Below are 21,831 nucleotides of genomic sequence, written 5' to 3' on the forward strand. Positions count from 1 at the left end.
TAACCACTCAAAGAAATTTCAACTTGTTATAAGCAAGTGTGGCAATAGATGTGGACATGTCTAGGATTGGATCCAATCAGAGAGCTTGGTACTTAAGCAGCCTTCATGGCTCACCTCCTCTGTTATGGATACCTACCTGGTGCCCAGCTTCCATTCACTTGGTTAGTTTAACAAAAGTCGGCTTTTAAAACACTAAAAAGCGAACACGGGTTTTTGACTTCAATGTGGCACGTCGAATTCAGCCTTAATATCTGGGCCGGGTTTGGGGGTACTACATTTAGTGGTATCAGAGCCTAGTTGCAACAACTCGGCTGTGGATCGGGTCCAAAAAGGGTTTTTAAAACTTTATGCGAAAAAAAAGAGGGTATTTTTGGAAAAACCTGACTTCTGAAAATTTCCTGTTTAAAGGAGATAATCTCCGAACTTTTTTTTTAACACAAATGTTTGGAAAATGGATTTCAAAAAGCCTAAATCTTTTTAATTTATCTGAAAACTAATGAGGTGGCACACTGAATCCCCGGCACCAAGGCTGTAAGTACTATTCTGTTTTATATACTAAACTATACTGTAGTTAGTACTAAACCTTAGAGATAGTACTATAGATAATATAGCGTAAAGGCTACGAAACTGAGACTGTAGGGTAAACTAAGCCCTAGGAAACTGAGACAGTAGCTAAACTGTGGTTACGCGAGAACAACTCTAAAACCTTATCTGTTCATAAGATATTCTGTAATAAACAGTGGAAACAGTAAACTAACTGCATAAAATTCGTAATCAGATAAATCGATATGAGTACGAGAGCTACTCGGGGAAGAGGCCGTAGTCTAGGCCGTGGTCGAGGCTGAGGTAGTACTCAAGCTGGATCTTCGTCTTCTGAACACATACCCGTTGGAGTAGCACAACCACCACCAGTGGATGAGAATGGGCTGTATGATCGGGCCGCAAGGGATGACGCTCTATCCTAGGCCATGTTAAGAGTTTTGGAAAGGGTAACCGGAGCTAATATCGGGCCCATGAATAGGAGGTCCATTTCTGAGCGACTCCAGGCCAACGAAGCAGAAGTTTTTAGGGGTGTATCTGGAGTAGCCCCAAATGTGGCTGAGTATTGGCTGGAAGCCACGGAGCGGATTATGGATGACTTGGACTGCTCAGTAGAGCAAAAGTTAAAAGGAGCAGTATCCTTACTACAGGACGAGGCATATCAGTGGTGGATCACTGTGAGAGAGGGTACCCCAGCTGAGAGGGTAACTTGGGAGTTGTTTAAGTAGTCCTTCAAGACGAAGTATGTCGGAGCTAGCTATGTGGATGCGCGAAGGAATGAATTCCTAAACCTGACCTAGGGTGGTAAAACTGTTGCTGAATATGAGGCAGAGTTTCTGCGATTAAGCCAGTATGCTAATGGTATTGTCTCTACTGAATACGAGCGAAGTGTTCGCTTTGAGGATGGCCTCAGGGATGAGCTAAGGGTGCTCATAGCTTCGCAAAGAGAGCGCGATTTTGCTGCACTGGTAGAAAAGGCTAAGATAGCCGAAGAAGTGAAGCAAGCTAAACGAAGGAACCGCGACAGGGATCGAAATCGGTTCAGGAGAGATGCTAGACCAACTGGTGCTGCAAACCGGAATGTTAAGAGAGCTGGGATGGAGGAACCAGTTCGAGCGGTTCCGGTGAGCACTGTTAGACCACAAGCTTGTGGAGATTGTGGTAGAATACATCTAGGGGAATGTTGGAAACATTCTGGGCTTGTCTTCTTTGTGGATCAAAGGAACATAAGATCAGGGATTGTCCTAAGAGGCCAGCTCAGGCTCAAGTGGTTGAACAAAGGGCTGTGCAACCCGTGCAAACAGCGCAAGGTGGACCGTGGTCGTCGAGAGGTCATGGCTAAGGTCGCGGTGGCAATGGCCATGGATGTGGGGCACCTGACAAGGGTACTGTTAACACTAAGGCTCGTCAGCCAGCTTTGGTATATGCTGCTCGTCGCCGGGAGGAGGTTGACGCACCTGACGTCATAACTTGTACATTTTTGGTTTCTAGCATGCCGTATACTGCCTTGGTGGATGTTGGATCTACTCATTCCTATGTTGCATGTGCCATATCTGGGTTGTTGGGTATGCACTCTGAGGAGATTGTGAGTGGGGTATCTGTACTAAGTCCTTTGGGTCACTCGGTTAGGGTAGACAAACTGTATAGGGATGTACCCTTAGAAACTCAAGGTAAGATTTTCCCTGGATATCTGATAGAGTTACCGTTCTGAGAGTTTGATCTCATTTTGGGAATGGACTGGCTTGTTAAGCATAAGTCGACTCTGGATTGTGCTGCTAAACGAATGGTGTTAAGGACCACAAAGGATGAGGAGGTTATGGTGATAGGTGAGCGAAGGGATTATTTGTCCAATATGGTGTCGGCATTAAGAGCCGAAAAGTGGATTCGGAAAGGTTGTGAGGTCTATTTGGCATTTGTAAGTCAGTCAGAAGAGGAGGGACTGATAGTGGATAAGGTTAGGACCGTAAAGGAGTTCCAAGATGTTTTTCCGTAGGAGCTTCCAGGATTGCCTCCGAATCGAGAAGTTGAGTTTGGAACAGATTTGTTGCCTAGAACGGCGCCTGTGTCCATCGCACCGTATAGGATGGCATCGAAGGAGTTAGTGGAGTTAAAGGCTCAAATTTAAGAGTTGTTGGATAGAGGCTTCATTAGGCCAAGCGTGTCTCTATGGGGAGCACCGGTTCTGTTTGTGAAGAAAAAGGACGGGACAATGCGTATGTGCATCGATTACCGCCAGTTGAACAGACTGACAATAAAGAACAAATACCCACTGCCAAGGATTGATGATTTATTTGACCAACTTAGAGGAGCTTCGATATTTTCCAAGATTGACCTTCGATCTGGATACCATCAGTTAAGGGTAAAGGAAGTGGATATTCATAAGACAGCATTCAGGACTCCATATGGTCATTACGAGTTCCTGGTTATGCGGTTTAGGTTGACAAATGCACCTGCCGCTTTTATGGATCTGATGAATCTAGTGTTCCAACCTTACTTGGACTGATTCGTGGTAGTTTTCATCGATGATATTCTGGTATACTCAGAAGCCGAGGAGAAACATGAGGAGCATCTACGTATTGTGCTGCAAGTGCTGAGAGAGAAGGAACTGTATGCAAAGTTTAGTAAGTGTGAATTTTGGTTACGAGAAGTGGCTTTTCTAGGTCATGTGGTTTCTACTGAAGGAATTAGAATGGATCCTCGAAAAGTTGAGGCAGTCTGGGATGGAAGCCACCAAAATTAGTATCGGAAATTCGAAGTTTTCTGGGTTTGGCAGGCTATTACCGAAGGTTCGTAGAAGGATTTTCTCTGATTGCTGCACCATTGACGAAACTGTTAAGGAAAGGGGTAACATTTGTCTGGACTAAGAGTCAGCAAAAAGCTTTTGACTAGTTGAAAAAGATATTGACTGAAGCACCAGTGTTGATTCAACCGGAGTCTGGGAAAGACTTCACTGTGTACAGCGATGCGTCGCATGTGGGGTTAGGATGTTTACTGATGCAAGAGGGTAAGGCGGTCACTTATGCTTCACGGCAGCTTAAGTCTCATGAAGTGAACTACCCTACGCACGACTTAGAGCTAGCAGCAGTGATCTTCGCGTTGAAAATCTGGAGACATTACTTATATGGAGAAAAGTGTATCATATACACGGAGCATAAGAGCCTAAAGTATCTGTTAACTCAGAAGGAGTTAAACCTTAGGCAACGAAGATGGGTAGAGTTGCTTAAGGATTACGACTGTTCGATTGAGTACCACCCAGGTAAGGCTAACGTGGTGGCTGATGCGTTGAGTCAAAGGGTTGTTTCTGATTTGAGAGCCTTGTTTGCACGTTTGAGTCTGTTTGATGATGGAAGTCTGTTAGCAGAATTGCAAGTGAGGCCTATTTGGACTGAGTAGATTAAAGAAAAACAGTTGAAGGTAACTCGTTGGTTCTTTGGTTTCAGCAAGTTGAGAAGGGTGAGAATGAGGATTTTGGACTGAATACTGAAGGAGTTTTATGCTTCCGAGGAAGAATTTGTGTTCCGAAGGACTCTGACTTGAGACAGTCAATATTGAAGGAAGCTCATGGGGGACTTTGTGCTATGCATCCTGGAGGGAATAAGTTGCAGGAGGCATTGGGTACACGTTTGGATTTCAGTACTGCCTTTCACCCACAGACAGATGGATAGTCAGAGAGGGTTATTCAGATCTTGGAGGATATGTTAAGGGGTTGTATCATTGATTTTCGTGGGAGTTGGGAGGACTACTTGCCATTAGCAGAGTTTGCATACAATAACAGCTACCAGGCAAGTATTCAGATGGCTCCATATGAGGCACTTTATGGGCGGAGATGTCGTACGCCTACGTGTTGGACAGAGTTGGGTGAACGACAAGTGCTTGGACCGGAGTTGGTGGCAGATACTGAAAGTAAGGTTAAGTTGATAAGAGATCGATTAAAGGAGGCATCTGATAGATAGAAGTCGTATTCGGACCTAAAGCACAAAGAGATAGAGTTCGCGGTTGGGGATATGGTTTTCTTAAAGGATTCACCTTGGAAAAAGATCTTGAGATTCGGCAAGAAAGGCAAATTGAGTTTGCGGTTTATAGGGCCTTATCGAGTTCTTAAGCGGGTAGGGCCAGTAGCGTATCAGTTAGAGTTACCACCAGAGTTAGACAGAATTCAAGACGTTTTTCATGTGTCTATGTTAAGACGATATCGATCGGATCCCTCACATGTTGTGCCAGTGGAGGAGATTGAAGTAAGAACTGATTTGACCTTTGAGGAAGAACCCATACAAATTTTAGATCGAGAGGTTAAAGTTCTAAGAAGGAAGTCGGTTCCATTGGTAAAAGTACGGTGGCATAATCATGGAAGGGAAGAAGCTACTTGGGAATCAGAAGAGACTATACGCCAACAATACCCTCAACTATTTGGATCAGGTAAATTTCAAGGCCGAAATTTCTTTAAGGTGGAAGAGTTGTAATGCCCCAATTTTCGGGAATTCTGTGAATGTTGGCATAGGTTTAATTATGTTAGTGGGCCTCTAGAAGGCTAAGCTTAAGATAGAACCCGACAATTTTAGTTAATTTTTGTTCCATAAGAAAAAAGGGGTGAAATTATGAAATAGGACCTATGTGAAAATGTTTGAAAATGCTATATGCTAAATTGAAGTGGCCAAACAAATAGGAGTGCAAAATAGGAGGATTTGCATGACAAACCTCCCATTTTACATGAAGTGGCCAGACATCATGTTGTTGAAGACAATATGTGCACTTGATATCCATAATTTATGGTACAAATTGATAAAAATAGATAATGGGTTAGGTAAATGTTCCATGATCATGGGTTAGGTAAATATTCCATGATGGGCATTTCGTGTCTTTTGTATTATAGAATTAAATCGATGAAATATGAAATTTTATTAAAAGAAAAAGGGGTGAAAAAAACAAAGTTTTGTCCATATTTGTTCATCATAGCTGAAAGTTAGAGAAGAGAAAGGAGAGGAGAAAGCTCTTGAATGTTCGGTCATTTGGGGAAGAAAATTGAAGGTAAGTTCATGGTAGTTTGCTTCTATCTTGATGTTCATGAGTTCTTCTTAATTCTAACTTAACTCTTAAAGCATATTTTGGTTTTTGGGTTTATTTGAGCATTTGGTCATAAATTAAAATGAAGGAAATGGTTGTTGTTTCATGTTCTTTTGATGAAAAATGGAAGATAGGTGAAGTTGAGCCAAACAAATGATCATGCATGTGCCTTAGATGCTAAAGGGAAAAATCGGCTAACATGTTGTGCTTTAAAATGATGAAATGGAGATTATGCTTAAGTAAAAATCATAGATATGTGATAATTGATTGGTGATATACATGTTTAAATAACATGCATGCAAGAGAGGTGTGTGAAAGAGTGATTTGGTAATAAATCTGCTTGGGACAGTAGCAGTAACGTAACTTTGGAAAATCACCATAAATTGTGGGAGATAATTAGAAGCTGAATAAATTATGTAATTAAATCTTAATGAGTCTAGTTTCAAATGAAATAAACGAGAACATATTTTGAATCCTATACAATGAGAAATTTGATTCGTAATGAAGAGTGGTCAGATTAGTCAAACAGTGAAACATAGAAAACTTTGAGAAAGATCTGGTATTGATTTGCTAAACCAAAAATTCTGAAAATCTTATGTATAGAAGATATATGAGTCTATTTTCAGGGAAAATTAACGGCACTTGATTTGGAGTTTCGTAGCTCTAGTTATAAATGATTTAGTGACTATTGCTTAGGAAGACAGCTTGCAGTGAAATTATGATTATGTGGTAAACATTGACAAAAATTTGTTAATGAGTTGCTTATTGATTTCTTATAAGCTTACTATGACTGTAGTTGTGGTTGGCCGAATATTGTAAGGGGTTAATACGTAGTTTCTATTTGAATAGTTAGATTAATGTGTTAGTAATCCAATTGTAGGCGGCTCGTGTGTGGATCTCGTCAGCATATCGTCGCAAACAGGTGTGTAACTAACACCCTCTTTCTTAGTCTAGATCGGCAAAAGCCGAAAAGCCAAAATACTGAAAACCGGTATTTTATAGATTTGCGAGTGTGCGAATGCTCGTGAGGTAAATCCATTAATGTTTTTGGTAAGCTGCAATGTTTGGACTGCAAAGTGCACGATTTCTGTGCACTCGATATTTTTGGGCTTAATGGGCCAAAATTGGAATGATGGGCCAACGGGCCCAATTCGGTAAGAACCCTTGGTACGTAATTCTGTTAGTACGTGAAAGGTAGGAATATGCATGAAAAACCCTAAAATAGATAAATTACTAAAATACCTTTAAAAGTGGAAAAATTTACAGTTTTACCCCTAAGAGATAAATTACCGAAATACCCCTAAGGTTAAATTGACTTAAATGCATGTTTGACTGTTGTTATTTAATGCATGCCACGTTGTTATTATCTGATGCATGGGACTGGGATATTGACGGAGGAAGTACTGAAAGTGGCTTGTCCACGTACTGGAGGCTTTGCCTCAATTTACTGTTAACTGAGCAGCAAGGCTGCAACTGTGGAGTGTTGGGCTGGTTGGGTTGAGCTATTCCCCACATGGAGTGTATGGCTGGTATGGGTGGAGTGTAGTGGTTGGTGGGTTGAGTAGTCTCCCCAAATGGGCTTGTATATGTTATTGATGTTGCATGTATTTTGAAATGGGCCTATGGGCCATACTGTTATCTGAATAAGGGGCTAAGGCCTAGTTTATTGTAATCTGAAAAGGGCTCTGGCCCAGTATCACTGTTACCTGAATGGGCTTAGGCCCAATGGGCTTGAGCTGACTTGGGCTTTGAATGGGTTTTCCTTACACATTGAGTCTCCCCAAACTCACCCCTTTTTTAACCTTGCAAGTGAGCCTTGATGTGGGTGACTTGGAGCCGGAGGGGATTCAGAGTGGCCATGGTGAATACTTTTGGGTTTGAAAAAGAGACTGGTTTTCTTAAGTTATTTTTAATTACTATTTAATTTTTGGGTTGTAAGAAGGCCATTTTAACATTATTTTCTTCTTTGATTTTCTGGGATTATATTATTTTAAACAACTTTAAATTGATGGATAATAATTCAAATGGGCTAGACTTAGGGCGTGATTTCAAAACGATACTTGTTTTTTTTTAAAATAACACGACGTCACGAATACTCGATTTACCAATGATAACCACTCAAAGAAATTTCAACTTGTTATAACCAAGTGCGGCAATGGATGTGGACATGTCTAGGATTGGATCCAATCGGAGAGCTTGGTACTTAAGCAGCCTTCATGGCTCACCTCCTCTGTTATGGATACCTACCTGGTGCCCAGCTTCCATTCACTTGGTTTGTTTAACAAAAGTCGGCTTTTAAAACACTAAAAACGGAACACGGGTTTTTGACTTCAATGTGGCACGTCGGATTTGGCCTTAACGTCTGGGCCGGGTTTGGGGGTGCTAAATATTCATACAACATAAGTATAGACCTATAATCATAAGTTCACCACAAAATCATTCTCAAAAGCATGAATTACCTATTTGCATCTTTACTAAATATGCATCATAAACTGAAATCATTTCTCATGAGCTTGGCATACATACTTGTGTTACTCAACATGCTCATAACCATTCCTTACAAATCATATAACATGAATTGAATTCACATCTCATCAATTTCATGTAAGTACCTGTATCACTCATAATATGGTCATAACCTTTCTCATTTAGCTTAAACCGTAACTCTCACCATTGAACCATTCAGAAAGCTATCGGATATTCACTAAGCCTTAAACATAGGGTATAATGCCGATGCCATGTCCCAGACATGGTCTTACACTAGCTCATCCATCAAGCCGGTGCCATGTCCCAGACATGGTCTTACACTAGCTCTCACATATCCGTGCCGATGTCATGTCCTAGACATGGTCTTACACTGACACTTCTCGTAATTGATGCATGTCCCAGACATGCCTTACACTGGCTCTCGTCTTAATACCAATGCATTTCCCAGACATGTCTTACACTGGTATTTCATAATGTGGCCGATGCATGTCCCAAACATGTCTTACACTAGTACACACATATCGCCCAAATGTCATGGCATGAATATCCGTTTATTCCTAAGGTTCAACCGGGAGGTTCCTTTACATCTATTCTCATCATACATAATCATTTCCACAATCAAGCACTTTATGCTATATCTATTCAAATACGTGTAATAACGATGTAGTTATATTATTTACATACGACTTACTCATTTCTATGGGATATCATATTCCATTGAATTTCTAATGTATTCTACCATTACGTGAATGTTTTTAACTTTTGGCATCACTTTCATCATACTCAATATAATCAACATATAATTCAATATAACTGAAGCAAGATAGATTCAAGTATTTTAACAATAACATGGATAACATGCTTATTTAGTCATACGAACTTACCTCGAATACGAAAACGACAATTTTACCATTAGTCCATAACCTTGTATTTTCTCGACTTAACCCCGAATCTCGATTTCCTTTATCTATCATTTCAAATATATCCCATTTAGGACTCACATTATTCAAATTGACCCAAAAATCATATTTTGGAAAATTTACAATTCTGCCCCTAAACTTTGCCAAAATTATGCTTTTGCCCCTAGGGTCGTAAAATGATTTTTATTCAATATTCTTACACTTTAAGCCTAACCGAGCCATTTTCATAACTATAGCAACTCAAGATTTCAGTTATTACACATATTTACTCTCTATTTTACAAACTTTATAAAATGATACTTTTTTTGTGTTTTCATGCTAACACCTTTCACAAAAGTTGTTTATTTCACAACTAAGATTCATTTTCTTCCATAAAAATGCAGCAAACAACATGAATATTCTCATGGTAAAACCCTATACTTTCAATCATTTTGCAAAATAGGCCCCTCATTAGCTAGTTTAAGCTACAAGGGTTCTAAAAGTACAAAAATTATGAAAAATAAGCATCTAAATCACTTACTTGTGAGGGTGAAGTTTTTTCTGAATTTTCAAGCTTCCAAGCCCTTATTTGTGCTAGTATTTTTGGTGAAGAAATGTGGATAAGAAGGGTGGCTACTTTTGTTTTATTTTATTAGTGTTTGCTTATGTCATCAAATACCAACCATACCAAATTTTGACTTTTTAACTCTTTTGCTCCCACTATGGTCGGCCATCACTTATTTAATGGCCTAATTTTACTTTAAAGACCCCAAATTAAGGTTCTCTAGCAATTTGACACCTTTGACTATTAAAACAAAACTTTTTCCCTTTATGATATTTAGTCCTTTTTCGCGATTAAGCACTCAAACGCCAAAATTAATTCACCAAAATTTTCATGCACTTATATAATCATGCTATAACACATAAAATAGTATTAAAATAATTTATTGACCACAGATTTATGGATTCAAAACCACTGTTCTGACTAAGCCCTATTTCCAGATGTTACAATTCTCCCCCCTTAGGGATTTTCATCCCTAAAAATCTTACCAGAAAAGTGGTTTTGGTATTCACATAAACTTCTCTTTCCCATAATCATTGTTAAAGAACTTTCACTTGACTGTGTCTATAATTCTTATCTCTTTACCATCCCATATCAGTATCATAAGCGGTTCATTACTATATCGTACCTCGGTTGAATTTCAACCTCTACCTAAGAATTCAATTACACAAAGGTCCCATTTGTGCCATCATATCACATATACACACATACTTGAATCTTTTCAAATTCAAATAGTGAAACTAGCCGGTTTATCTCAGTCTCATACTCCCTATAATTTCACACAGTCTGATTTTTTTGCCAATTCAACTCTCAGTTACCTTTAATTCCAAAGCCTCCTCTCACTTTCCCAAGAATTCATGATATAGAATCTGGATCCTCAATCTGATTAATGGAGACTAATTTTAAAATATCCAAAATTCATAAATGCACGAAATTCCTCAAACGTGATAAGCGAAAATTCAGTACATACTAGCATGATTTACATATCTCATCAGACATTTAACAATAAGCCATATAACATTTTTCTCTTTTAGAGACAATAATAAATCAGACATGAAATCCATAGTAGCTTATTCTCATTTCCATTCCATTTCCAACATAGGCGAAGATAATTCTGATGACTCTTGATATACATTTCTTAAACTTTCAACATTTTAAGTATTCGTACCCACAGATCAACGATGTCGAGTTCCAAACTCGATCGCTAATACATTAATCCTGAAAGTTTTCTTACAAAATCTTTGTATATGTTTTGGATTTTCGACACAAATGTTTACCACTGCATTTTGCTTTTCTCAAAGATCATACAATAACTATCATTGAAAATTAAGAAGTCTTTGTCCAATGCATACTAAATCAATTCAAATGCTTCGATTAACATCTGTCCAAACCTTGCTAATGGTAAATCCTCATACGAAAATTTGACAACTCCAATTACTAAGATCATCCAATAACCTTAATCAAATTAGAAACATAGTCATACTTGATATATATATACCGCAAGCTAAAGGTCGTACTTTAACTATAAGCCAAGTTCGATAAGTGACGAGATAAAGATGACCAAGAATTCACGATAAGGAAATCCATAACGGAGAAATCCAGAGTATAAAAATCCTATAAAAATCCAACATAAAGAGATCCAAAACAAGAAAATCCAATCACGATACTGTATCAAAAGATCAAGGACAAAATTCATAAGAAAATATAAGAGACCTCAATGGTTCCTTAGAGAAAAGAAATGCAGAAGAAAATATAACTGTGACCACCAAAGATAGATGTAACAAGAATGACATACCTTCCCAGATACATATTGGATAAATTAACTATTAGTAGAAGCCGAATCATAGCATCATACGCACCCCTTTTCATCAATTCCCAACAGACAGAAGGTAACAGAATACCAGAAGGAAAATAGGATCATGTAGATTATGTACCAATTAAACTGTCAATGCCTTTGTCTATCATCAAGATCAGGAAACATTTTCGTATTACAAAAATTCATTGAAAAATAGATAGTCTCAATAACCTTTTCGCAGACAATTGATTTCATACAATATTTCCAGAGAGGCAGTCATAATCTGCTCATTATAATTACCATATGCAGACATTTCATATTTCAAATATTATTTCCTGAAATCTTTTCAGAATAGATCGATTTCTGAAGTTAACCTTTTTACTAACTGTGATATTGTGAAAATTAAATAATCTTTCAGTCAATCCGATATCTTTCTATCTCTATCTATATTTATCAACCCATTCTCAATTATTAATCGTACTTATAACCATTCTATCAATGAATTCTTTGGTTTCTCATCTGGAAACTTGTTCATCACAAATCTCAGGAAATTCCATTAGGGCCTCTGACTCGACTCTCATATGCATATGCATGTAACATAAGTTTCATCATCATGGCAACATCAGCACAATCATGTCATTCATTTCGGGTAAAATAACATTCATATTGATTTTACGCTCACTTTCCAGTTATCTCATTTAAACAAGTATACTGATCGCTTGATTCGTAACAAGTAACAAATATTTATAATGAAGATCAAACCTAGACTAACTATTATCATGACGAAAAGGCAAGCACACCTATTGAACAATAGCTTAGTAATGGCAAGACCGGGATATCGTACCTAAGGGAACCAAAAGTACTAGTAATAACTATCTTTTTATTATTTAACCTAGAAATAAAGAGGGGTTGTTTATTAAACTAATTAACTAATTAAACTAAAGCAAAGAGAAAATTTGGAAAAAGACTTGAAGAAAAGTAATTGATAAAGACGACACCCAAGGAGGAATCCACCTAGATTTCACTTGTTATCTAACTCTGAATCAGACGATGTATTCACTTAACTTGATCCGTGAGACTCCCTAACCTATATTATTATCTCTTTCGAGACTAATAACGTCTAACCCTCAGTTGAATTAATTGAAATCTCTTTCTTAATTAAAACCCCTAGGGAAGCAGTAAATCAATCTATGGACTGCCATATTATGTTTCACCCTAATCTAGAAAAATCTTGTAACCCTCTTTCTAGGCATTCGATCAACTTCGCTTAATTATGCCAAATCTACTCTTAGATAGGGACTTTTTCTCCTCTGTATAAGCACATCAAATCATGAATTAATACTCGGAATATTAACTCAAGCATTCAGAACACATAAATAAGAACAAATCAAGTATTTATCATACAGTTCAAATAATAATAACATGATCCATCATAAGTTTCAACCCCCTTAGGTATCTAAGGGGTTTAGTTCATAATAAAATAATAGTACATCTCAAAAGTATGAAAATAACAAAACATAAAGAAAACTCTAAAACCCCTAAAGGAATTCTAAGAGAGATCTTCAGTCTTGGAGTAGCTTCGGCTTTTGGGATGGATCGTCTAGCTTCCTTCAAGTAATTCTCGGTGTGTGGTTTTATACTCCAGAAAAGTTCTAGAGGGAGACCCCCTTCTAAGTAGTACTTGGGTGTTTATATAGGCTTTGGATTGGCTTTCTTCCTCCCTAAGTATCCTTTTTCGTGTAAAATACAACTTCTTGAAAATGGGACATGCCCGTGTGCCACCATCGTCTAACGTGATTGCCAGGTCGTGTTTGATCCGTCAAATTGTACACAACCGTGTGACATGATTGCCAGGCCGTGTTAAATCCGTTAAATTACACACGACCGTGTGGGTCAATGGCCAGGCTGTGTGAATCGTGAAGGCCTTGGTCGACATCCTCGAAAGACACGGGCGTGTGAGCTACCCGTGTGGCAAGGCTTAGGCCGTGTCATCTTCTCGATTTGGTCTGTTTTGTCCCTGTTTGGCTCCTTTTGTCTCTTGGTGCTCTCCTAAGGACAAAACATGAAATAAGCGGATTAAGAGCACCAAAATCCACAAATCTAGTAATAAACATCCATAAATATATTAAGTATTTGGGGTAAAAATATGTATAATTTGGTGTTTATCAAATACCCCCACACTTAAGCATTTGCTTGTACTCAAGCAAAACTCACATTTATTGCTAGAATTCATTCCTTTCAATCACATAATCATTATTGATAATGTTACAGAGTATTCCATGGAAAATCATACAGTGAGAATTAATCTATAGGGGCATTAAAAGCCTCAAACAATCTAAATCGAATATTTTGATAATAAAATCATAGGTAATCTCTTTCCTGTAAGTAATTAACTTTAGTCCTAATTATACAATAGATGACATCCTCACTAAAGATTCCCTCAAATCACTCAAAACTGTTTAAGGTTCAAGATTAAGCACTCAATTGTCTAACATGAGAAGTTATTACCATAGGGTTGCATGAAAATCAAATCTTCACCACTTGTAAATAATATGATACACAAATCAAAAGGTCTTTGTATGGTTGTAACGGGGTTTAGGTTACGGGTATGGATACAAGCTGAAAAGACAAAGGTTAGAATCGAGATAATTTCAATATATTACCCCACTATCAAAAACATAATTACTGAATCACAAACAAATATCTAGAACTATATTACATGAGCTCTCTGTTTCTTCATGACAACTTTAACTTGCTGAGGATTACAATAATAATACTGAGTTTTTTTTTTAAGAACAAATTAAGTCAATACAATATAGAAATCATAGTTCATGATTCAGTAACAAAAAATGGTGAACATAGTGAGGTAACAATATTAAATTTAATCTCGATAAAAAAAAGGAAATTAAGTAAGAGCATTTCAACAATAATGGGTTAATGGGTTAATGATGAGGGTTAATCAATAAAAAGGGTTAGTAGGCTCAATGGGGTTCACTAAGGGTTTAATTATGTGGGAGGCTTTTTATGGAGTAAGTGGGTTAAATCCTAAGTGCCTTTATCATCTCAGTATATCAAATCATACGTGTGATCTCGACATGTATAATTAAAGCAAGTTCTAGAATAACAGTTCAATGTTGACATGCTCAAACCACAAAAGAAGTGAGCAAGAAAGAAAGCTATATGCTCAAAAAGGCTAAAAAATCTCACCAAAAATTTGGGTTTTTGATGTCATTCCTGTGTACTTAAGATTTCAAGATAATACCTCAATTTAGGAAAATAATCTAAAAATTTTAGTTCTCAAAATATCAACTTATCATGCTCGATTGTCTAATGTCCTATAATCAAATAATCATGCATAATTCCTATGGTCTAATTCATGACATATTAATAATAATTATAGATCAATCAGAATTCATTCGATCAATATTATGAGAAAATCAATTAAGCACAAGACCAAATTCAGGGATTTGAGAATAATGCAAAAGGTTAGGCATCATGTTCATGTTTACCCCACCACACTTAAGATGTGCATTTCCCTCAATGTACAAAGATAGAATATTCAAAATAAAGAAAATCATAAGAGGTAAAGAGGTGAAACTCCCTGTTATATGGATGCAGAGCTTGATTATGAAGCTGGAGTGTTTGGGGAAAGTGGTAGCTGCCACTGTTCTTGGCTAGATGAAGAAATTGGGTCATTGAACATGGCACTCGTAGGCAGCTTTGCTTGGAAGTCTGTAGAACCATGAAGAGCTTATTAAGAGTGGGTGTGGAAGAGAGTGTAGTGGGATTACTTGTTAGAAATACCAGAAAAATGAAGAAAGTAAAATTTACTAATATAGATATGTCTTTCAAAAGAAAGTAATGAAAATAAAAATAAAAATAAAAAGATACGAGGATTCAATGATCCTTATCAGCAGGGCCCTCAGGTGGTGGCCCTGGAGCGGTGATGTGAAAGTGCTGGCATAGCTGCTGCATCGTGGTTTGCATATCGTCCATCTGTCTATCACGTCACCGATCTCGCTCGTGAATCATCTCAAACTGTGTAGTGCAATACTGTTCGAAGTAAGCGAGTCGGTTGGAAAGGTATGCGAATGAAGCAGCCACATGAACTGGTCATTCCCTAGGTGGCGTGGTAGAAGGCTCCTTGTGCTGTGGGGGGACATCATCAGGAACGTCCTTAAGATCCTCCTCGTCAATGGCATGAGTGAAACGGTACTAAGGAGGATCGGTCCCATGTTGGCGCTCGATCATCCTCATGTGTAACATAGTCGTGATGCCCTGTGGGGACATCTGACCTATCAGTGTAAGCGCTGATGATTGGGACACGGTGTTGAGGAGGCCGAAATGTCTGGCGAGGCGTGTCACGTAGGGGCTGATAGAGATTACTCTCTTCCGATGCCGCTCGGTCTGATGGCGAATGGCGAAAGCGATGAAGTATGCCAAGTCAGTCACGTGTGCATTCGCCATGCACCATAAATAGTAGGCGTCATGGGTGTTGACGATGCCAGTGCTCTCTCTCCTTCCGATTAAGGTGTGTGCCAATATGGCATGGAGATAGCGTAGGGAAGGGGCGAGAGTTGAGGCCTTCGAGCAGCTGGGGTCGTAGGTGGAAGAGAGTGGTGCCAAAGTCTTCCAGCACAAGGAGGGAGAAATGTGGATATTGCGTGGTAGCGCATTCATGTCCTCGTCCTCCATAAACTCATCGGTGTAAAGTCCTAGAGCAACTCCAAACTCTGGGACACTCATCGCGGAAACTAGACCGCCTAATCAGAATTTAATAGTGCCGAGGTCATCATTGTTCGTCATCACCACTTGTAGATCAAAAGTAGAGCATAATTCTAAATTTAGCTCTAAATAAGTGGGTTCGGTAATAGCGAAGAACCATTCCCATGGGTCTGTGGACAGGAGGGCACGGATGGCATCAGCTAGCTGGACTTGCTTCACGACAGCCCAATCGTTGCAACGACCTGTAGTGAGGAGTCGCGCGCGTAGTATCTAAAATAGCTCCTCCTGTGAAGCTTACGGAAACTCAATAACGGGTGTCGAACTTCGGTTGTAGCACGTACCGAGGAAAAACCTGGTTCCTTACGTCTTTTTAAGGATGGAACCCGGCCTTCTTGCCTCTCGATGATGACATAATGTACCAAAAGCTGCTATAGGGTGGTACACGAGCGTATTGGTGGCGAGCACGGGCGTATGGCATGGGGGTACAGCCGTGTGAAGGAAAAATTGAGGGAAAAAAGAGGGGAAAGTAAGGATTAATCCAGGGGGAGTGGATTTTAGGGGGGTTTGGGGGTTGAGGAAGTGAGAATCTGGGGAATGGTGGCCGCAATAGGGATTAGGGAGTGGAGAAAGGGAGATTTCGGCTAAGGTTTTGAAAGGGGGAAGAAGATGAACAATGGTTTGCTTATATAGGGGAGGGCCACACGGCCTAAGGCCATGCCCGTGTACTCTGAAGGTTAGCCCGTGTTTTTTGAATTTTGCAATTTAGGTCGTGCCCGGCTACTATCCCATGCCCGTGTGTCTTGGGCGTGTGTGTCACACAGCCATGTCGAATGGTCGTGCCTAAATTTGTTCGCTTCTCCTATGCCCGTATGTTAGGGTACCACGCCTATGTATTGTTTATCCACGGCTTAAAGGCACAGGCATGTCTCACGCTTGTGTCGAAGAAACAGAATCTAGCCTTGCCCCTAGTACCCTCATGCTTTCCATTCCCACGCCAGTGTTAACCTATCAAGTCAACCCACGGCCATGTCGCACGGCCATGGGGATTTATTGCATCCCGTGTTTTGGGGAAATCATGTCCTACTTTCACACGACCGTATCGTACAGCCGTGTCTCTTCCCCTGCTTGGCCATGGCTTTAGGCACGCCCGTGTGCCTGGCCGTGTGCGCTGAAAAAATCTACAATTCAAAGATAAAGTTAATGATTTAAGGTGTTAGAAATTAAAAATAAAGAAATCAAAATATGTTAGTGCTCGAATTGCCTCCCGAGAAGCGCTTATTTATAGTCTAAGCTCGACTTACCTCTCTAGTGAATGGTCAGGGTGGTTCGAGGAGTTTATACTCCTCATTCCTGCTATCAATCTCTCAAAATAGGATTTTAATCGGGTGTTGTTTACCTTAAAAGTGTCGAACTTAGGGTTACTCACCTCCACCATACCGAATGGAAAAATACTGAGTACCGTAAGAGAGATTTCCTCATTCGGTGTGGTAGTGACAATTTGGGGATCTGCGACATCTAGTAAGACTTTATTGCCAACCTTAAGTTGATTTGGAGAGGTATCGGGCTTGTTTTGTCATAGTTTTAGTTTATCATGTGTTCTCGGTTTGTGTGCTTGCCATTCATCTAGCTCCTCTATCCGTAGCCTTCGTTCTTCATGAATGTGTCCTCTATTATTTCTAGAACATGGCTCGTGAACTTCTTTGAAGCTCAATTTCCGCAACGTCATATTATCAGTTTTAGTAGATTGGTGTGGACTATTACCTTTAATGTTCGATGTGATGCCAGAATTACGAGCTTGAAGGATGATCGTGTCGTCTCCTATGTGAAGTGTGAGGTCACATGTGCCAACATCAATAATTGTTTTAGCAGTTGCTAAAAAGGGCCTCCCTAAAATCAAAGGGGTATTATTATCCTCTTCTATGTCTAAAATAATAAAGTCAACAAGAAATATAAATTTATCGATTTTAACTCGCACATCTTCAATAATCCCTCTAGGGAATCTTATAGTTTTATCTGCTAATTGGATGCTCATCCTAGTCTGTTTGGGTTTCCCAAGACCTAGTTGCTTAAACATTTTGTAAGTCATGACGTTAATACTAGCTTCTAAATCAGCTAATGCATGACTTATATCTAAACTACCAATTAAGCAAGGAATTGTAAAACTCCCTGAATCTTTAAATTTGTGGGGTAGCTTATTCTGTAGAATAGCTAAGCAGACTGCGTTTAGCTCCACAACCGATGCTTCGTCCAACTTCCGCTTAATTACTAAAAGCTCTTTTAAAAATTTCATTGCATTTGGCATCTGCGACAAAGCTTCAATAAACGGTAAGTTAATATGTAATTTTTTCAAAAGTTTGAGGAATTTACCGAATTGTTCATCTGATCGGTTTTTTCTTGTCGCGTTAGGGTATGGCACACGAGGTCTATATTCTTCATTCACCTTTTTGTTATGACTTACCTCACTTTTACCTTTGCTCACCATAGTTTCTTGCATCAATTCTGGCTCAGGCGCAACGAATCCTTCCTTATATTGAGTACTAATTGTGTTGAGGAGTTCCTTTAGGTTAGGTTCAGTATTACTTGGTAAGCTACCTTGTGGTCGTTCGGAGATTAGTTTTGATAGCTGGCCTATTTGAGTTTCGAGTCCTTGGATCGATGCTTGTTGATTTTTAAGTGCTGTCTCAGTATTTTGGAAACGGGTTTCTAACATTGATATGAATTTTGAGAGCATCTCCTCAAGGTTTGGTTTCTTCTCTTGTTGATAAGGTGGCTGTTGAAAACCCCGAGGATTTTGTGGCTTTTGATTCCCTTGACCACCCCAGGAGAAATTTGGGTGGTTCCTCCAACCTGCATTATAAGTATTACTGTATGGGTTATTTTGAGATCTAAAGTTATTGTTACCCATATAGTTGACTTGTTCCTCTTCAGTTGTAGGATTGAAGGATTGATATTCTGTATGCACACCTCCTCCACTTGAGTCACACCTCATTACTGGATGTACCTGCGTAGAACCAAGTAAACCATCAATCTTTTTATTGAGAAGTTCTACCTGATTTGATAGATAGCAACTGAGTCGACGTTATAAACTCAGGCTGTTTTTGTTGGCTTAGTCCTCATGACTTGCCACTAATAGTTATTCAGTGACATTTCTTTAATGAATTCATAAGCCTCTTCAGGTGTTTTATTGTTGATGGTTCCGCCAGCAGCTATGTCAACCATTTGTCGAGTCGAGGGATTTAGACCATTGTGGAATGTTTGTACTTGAAGCCAAAGTGGTAACCCCAGGTGAGTTCACCTTCTCAGTAAGTCCTTGTATCTCTCCCATGCATCGTAAAGTGTTTCTAAATCTATTTGCACAAAAGAAGAGATATCATTACGTAATTTAGCCATTTTAGCCGGTGAAAAGTATTTTAGTAAAAAATTTTCTGTCATTTGTTCCCAAGTAGTAATTGACCCTCGTGGTAATGAGTTCAACCACTGTTTAGCTTTGTTCCTCAATGAAAAAGGAAATAACTGAAGACGAATGACATCATCAGAAATGACATTAATTTTAAATGTATCTCAAAATTCCAGAAAGTTTGCTAAGTGAGCGTTGGGATCTTCATCCAGCAAACCATCAAACTGAACAAATTGCTGTATCATTTGAATTGTGTTAGGTTTCAGGTCAAGAGTATTTGCAGCTACAGCCGATCTAACTATGCTTGACTCAGTTCCTGTTAAAGAAGGTTTAGTATGGCCATACATAGTACGTGGAGCAGGATTTTGATTAGCCGCAATTGCAGGAGGTAGCTGATTGCCTTGGTTTTTAGCCATCTCTTCGGTTGGGGGTTGAGTATCGTCTTCTTGCTCATTTTCTTTGTATCTTAAGCTGCACCTTATTTCTATTTGGTTTCTACGAACTGTGCGATCGATTTCTTCGTCAAAAAGTAATGGTCCCGACGGGTTTCTTCTAGTCATAAACTATAAAAACCTGCCAAGAGAAAGAAAAAGTAAATTAATTAGTAATAATAATAATTAAATTAAATTAAATTGCAAGAAAAATAAATGACTAAAGTAATAAAAATTTAACGTTCCTAATATTTTAGTTCCCCGGCAACGGCGCCAAAAACTTGATCGCGTGATTCATAACAAGTAATAAATATTTATAATGAAGATCAAACCTAGACTAACTATTATCATGACGAAAAGGCAAGCGCACCTATCGAACAATAATATAGTAAAGGCAAGACCGGGATATCGTACCCAAGGGAACCAAAAGTACTAGTAATAACTATCTTTTTATTATTTAACCTAGAAATAAATAGGGGTTGTTTATTAAACTAATTAACTAATTAAACTAAAGCAAAGAGAAAATTTGGAAAAAGACTTGAAGAAAAGTAATTGATAAAGACGACACTCAAGGAGGAATCCACCTAGATTTCACTTGTTATCTAACTCTGAACCAGACGATGTATTCACTTGACTTGATCCGTAAGACTCCTTAACCTATATTATTATCTATTTCGAGACTAATAACGTCTAACCCTCAGTTGAATTAATTGAAATCTCTTTCTTAATTAAAACCCCTAGGGAAGCAGTAAATCAATCTATAGACTGCCATATTACGTTTCACCCTAATCTGGCAAAATCTCGTAACCTTATTTCTAGGCGTTCGATTAACTTCGCTTAATTATGCCAAATCTACTCTTAGACAGGGACTTTTGCCTCTCTGCATAAGCACATCAAATCATGAATTAATACCTGGAATATTAACTCAAGCATTAAAAACACATAATTAAGAACAAAGCAAGTATTTATCATACAATTCAAATAATAATAACAAGATCCATCATAGGTTTCAACCCCCTTAGGTATCTAAGGGGTTTAGTTCATAATAAAATAAGAGTACATCTTAAAAGTATGAAAATAACAAAACATAAAGAAAACTCTAAAACCCCTGAAGAAATTCTGAGAGAGATTTTCAGTCGTGGAGTAGCTCTGACTTTGGGATGGATCGTCTAGCTTCCTTCAAGTAATTCTCGGCGTGTGGTTTTATACTCCAGAAAAGTTCTGGAGGGAGACCCCCTTCTAAGTCGTACTTAGGGTGTTTATACAGGCTTTGGATTGGCTTTCTTCCTCCCTAAGTATCCTTTTCTGTGTAAAATACAACTTCTTAAAAAGGGGACACGTCCGTGTGCCACGGCCTTGTGACGTGATTGCCAGGCGGTGTTCGATCCATTAAATTGCACACGGTCGTGTGGGTCAATGGCCAGGCTATGTGAATTGTGAAAGCCTTGGTAGACATCCTCGAAAGACACAGGCGTGTGAGCTACCTGTGTGGCAAGGCTTAGGTCGTGTCATCTTCTCGATTGGGTTTGTTTTGTCCCTTTTTAGCTTGTTTTTGGCTCTTTTTGATTCTTAATGCTCTCCTGAGTACAAAACATGAAATAAGTGGATTAAGAGCACCAAAATCCACAAATCTAGTAATAAACATCCATAAATATGCTAAGTATTTGGGGTAAAAATATGTATAATTTGGCGTTTATCATATACTTATGCATGCATTCCATGTTTTCTAGATAACTTTACTAATCTATTCATTTGATCATACAAGTCATGCACATGATATCATACAAGGGCCAACAAACATGGTTAAGTTTATCACAATCTATACTTTTACCTTATATACCTTCATTTAGACATATCATTACAATCATGTAAATTAGTCCAAACAATTTAACACATTTAATCAAACAATGTAAATTTGCCAACCAAATTCGTTC

At 38.7% G+C, this 21,831-nt stretch overlaps 1 non-coding gene across 1 annotated transcript; it reads left to right on the forward strand.

Moving 5' to 3' along the window:
* Positions 1-19,346: 19,346 nt before the first annotated feature.
* Positions 19,347-19,453, forward strand: LOC121225334 (small nucleolar RNA R71). The gene has a single exon (XR_005923195.1). It is a non-coding gene; the product is annotated as a small nucleolar RNA R71 (small nucleolar RNA).
* The last annotated feature ends 2,378 nt before the right edge of the window (positions 19,454-21,831 follow it).

The sequence above is a fragment of the Gossypium hirsutum genome, chromosome A03, assembly GCF_007990345.1.
Source record: "Gossypium hirsutum isolate 1008001.06 chromosome A03, Gossypium_hirsutum_v2.1, whole genome shotgun sequence".
NCBI lineage: Eukaryota > Viridiplantae > Streptophyta > Magnoliopsida > Malvales > Malvaceae > Gossypium > Gossypium hirsutum.